Genomic DNA, 3,881 nt, shown 5'->3' on the forward strand with positions numbered 1-3,881 from the left:
GCCAGCTCAGACTACACAAGACCCATCTCAAGAACAAAAAACTAAAACAAACATCCACACACGTACAACTGATTCCTTCATGGGGCAATAGTGCACCCTAGTAATAATGATGCTTCTATAAGCAAAAAGCTAGAAGCCTTGCCTTCTCCCACCCCTTTCTCAGAACACTCTTCCTTATTGATGGTGGGTAGAAAAGGTGGGTTTCGCTGTTGTTAATCAAGGATGACATTACAGCTCTGGGGATGCCGTGGTGATTCTAATAAGCTCTGTGTGTGGCTACTAGAAGAACCTGTGCATTGTGGGAAGTGAAGGAAAGGATTTCCCCTGTTGAGCTCAGTTTCTATGAGGAACTGTGTTACTCAGTTTTTCCGTTGCTATGGAAATAGCTAAGAACAACGGAGGCAGTCCTATCCTAAGTGTCTGTGGCTGGGTTTCAGTCATGCTTAGCTGGCTCTATCTCTTTAGGCATGAGGTGAAATAGAATATCATGTTGGTGGGAATGTCTGACACAGGAGGCTGCTCACCTTAAGGCATCCAGGAAGCACAGAAACGGGAAAGGGTCTGGGACAAATTGTATCATTCCTAGAAGCCCCTCCTAGCAAGGAAGGACCTACTTCCTCCAACTAGACTCCACCTCCAACATTCCAAAAATCTCTACCAGTCATATGAATCCTCCAGTGGATTAATCTTTGAGCCCTTGAGTGGAGGGGCACATTGTATCTAAATGGTAGCTGGAATGAACCAGTTCCTCACTTTCTGATCTGTCATGTGTTTAAAGGTTTGACTAAACTGATGTTATTAACCCTGTCTTAGATTTTAATTGTAAAGAAAGAATTTTGGAACAGAGACACCTTACAACCTAGGCTTTACATCTACATTCAAGCCTCTGCAGCCCTTCACATTCTTTTAAATTGTAGCTAGATAGGTAGTTTAGCCTGCAGCTCCTCATTCTCACATTGTCCCTATAGCTGCCCATGGGGATATAACAGATGCTATGTAGGCATGCACTATTCACTGAATAGACATTGAAAAAGATGCCCTACATGCAGGACCCTACATGCAGGGGAGTCAGGGATGCTAAAAACACAGACCCTGCTCTTGGAAATTCACAACCTGATGGGGATGATGCAAGTGTGTTAAATTCCAAATTGAAATCAGCACCAGACATTTTGGTGAGATGTAGAGATCATGGGGACAGAAAGAGCTCTTGGAAGGGGTTGAGAGATGGAAGATTCACTCCTGTGCAGGAGTGCTCGAGATGGTCAGTATAGTGACCTCTAGGGCTCTCAGGGGTATTCCCAACTCGCCTGTTTGTCTGGTGTGCCTCAGGTGAATACAGCACAGGACTTCAGCAGGACTTACTGAGCTAGCTTTTCACCCACACAGAAAGGCTCTAGAGTTCAGCTGCATGGCCCTTACCTGATGATGGTGGTCACATGTGGACCATTGTCCTGCCTAGAAAAAGAAGCTGACATATATGCAGAATGGAGTCACACAGTCTTGTGTTTGCCACAGCACATGAAGATGCGTTTGGGCTGGGGGCAGGTGCTTGCGCATGAAATAGGAGGACAGAAGTGACTCAGCTGAAATTCAGCCTTCATCCTTTGTCATTCCCCTCAGAGACTGAGGGTTTTAGATGGCATTCCCTATCCACCATCTCTGCCCACAGCTGTGTTTTCTTTTTCTGTACTGGCACCACTTACCTAGGAAATGCCATTGAGAGCATGGTACTGACCTGCCATACATTACTGTATTTGCTTTTGAAAACCTCGATCTTCTCTAAGCATCCCTATTTTTCTCTTCATCTGCTGAAGAAATGAAACTCACTTTCCCAGTCAGTTGTCAGCTCCCCTTTGCTGTCAAACCTGATGCTTTTGTTCGGCAATGGCCAGCTGCTCTTCATTTCATGTACCGTAGGCTATCTGGCTTGGCCTTCCATCTACTCCTCACAGAAGACAAGAATGGTCCCAGGATCCAGCCCTACCCAGCAGATGCAGCCTTCTCCAAGGACCCTTGGAGCAGATGCAGCCTGCCCACAGGACCACTGCAGGCTTGCACACACTTACCTGGCAGAGGACAGGACAGCAAGCCTTGGGGGTCTTTTTTCCTTTCTTGTGGACTGGCTCCCATGTACCCACTTAATCTCTGCAATGCTGTAGAGTACCCAGCACTGTAAACCACTAAGACCTTGTCTTTGATCTGATGCCACCTCTTTGATATCCTCTGACCCCCTTTACAAGGAAAGGTGAGCAGAACTGAAGTTGACATACTGTGCTATCATTAGTAAGGCCAATAGTTGTGACAATAGCCCTTAGGCTGACAGAAGGTGTGGACTTGCCATCATTGCAGAACATGACCAGATAGACAAATTGAACTACCAATCCCCTCACCCTCATGTTAAATGGCAATGTCACTGCTTAACCTACATTACTGACCACAGGGTATTAGATGAAATCATGAATAAGAAAGCCCTTTAAACAAGGCCAGGGCTGAAAATCATTTGTTAAAAAAGGAGCATACAGATTGTGACAAATGCAGGGCATATTAAAATGATTCCCCAGGAAGTTCTTCAGCAAGTGCACAGGCCATGGTCTACTCAACCAGCACAAGGCCCAGTACACAGATCCATTAAGGAGTCAATGCTTTGCAGTCCCAACCTGGCCAGTGTGCATACAGATAGTTTAGCCCTCTGGAGAACTTGATCCTGTCTGCCCTATGACCCTGTGAGAGACACATCATCCAGGAAAAATGAACAGGCATTCCCAACTTGGACAAGCAGGGGCTACAATTAAACTTCATTAACCCTGAGTCCTACACATACTCCAGTGCAATTTGAATTTAATCACAGGCCATTTGTGGGAGAGAATCCATTCCACTGAAAGACCGAGCATATGTAATCTCTTCAGTGCCTGCCTGTACCACCCGTTGGCCACTTGATTCTATAGGGAGCCAATATTTCTGCAGGGCCTACCCTGAAGACAATGGCTCTCTAGCCCCAAATGGTGGTGCCCTTGGATGCCTTTCAGGAATAGATAGGTAAGCTTTTCAGGCTAGATTCAGGATTTGCTTAGATGAAAAAGAGGAAGAAGCATGGAAGGATCAGGTTCTGGTATGATGCAGGACACCAAGCACCTCCTGGGAAGGGAAAGACTGGCTGGATAATTAAGAGCAAGCGTTACAAGGAGGGAGGGGAGAGCCTAATCCCAGTGTGGATCGAGGGGTTGGGGAAAACTCTTCAGGGTTGGCTTCCTGGTGGTTTTTAGAGCTGATCAGCATCCCTCTCCCAGCTACCCCTGCTAGCCAAAGCAGGATTTCATCTAGTTTAGGATCAAATAACTTGACCAAGAACGAGCATGCCAGGCTTAACACTACTCCCTTGCCACTGTGCTCCTCAGGAGTGGGGTAGTGGCCATGAGGGTCTTGTTTGTCCTTCTTTAGCCTTACATGTCCTTCTGTAACACTACAACTAAAGCATCTCCAAAATAAAAGTTAAACTATTCTTCTTAGAGCAGTGACCAAAAGCCAGGCTGAACTCAACACTGTTTGGCATCCTCAGGAAGATACAGGCCCCAAGAGACCAGCAAGTGTAGTTCACCCTCCTCCAGAACTTTCCTGGGTCCCACCTTCCACCACCTCTAAGCTATCCAGCCCCAGCACTCATCTTCTGGGAAGAATACATCCAAGGCTATCCTGAGCTGGGGCCCTGGCCTCTGGCAGCACCAGAACATCAGCCAGCCTGCTTTACAGGGACAGGAGCAGTGACCTCAGATGGCTAGAGTGGGGGGACAGAAGTATATGGGGGGAGACATCCAACTGTCATGAAGGAGAGTGGAAGACAGAGCACTACCCTCCAGCCTGGGCAGCGGGTAGGGGGACACATG

The sequence above is a fragment of the Phodopus roborovskii genome, unplaced genomic scaffold, assembly GCF_943737965.1.
Source record: "Phodopus roborovskii unplaced genomic scaffold, PHOROB, whole genome shotgun sequence".
Classification (NCBI taxonomy): Eukaryota; Metazoa; Chordata; class Mammalia; order Rodentia; family Cricetidae; genus Phodopus; species Phodopus roborovskii.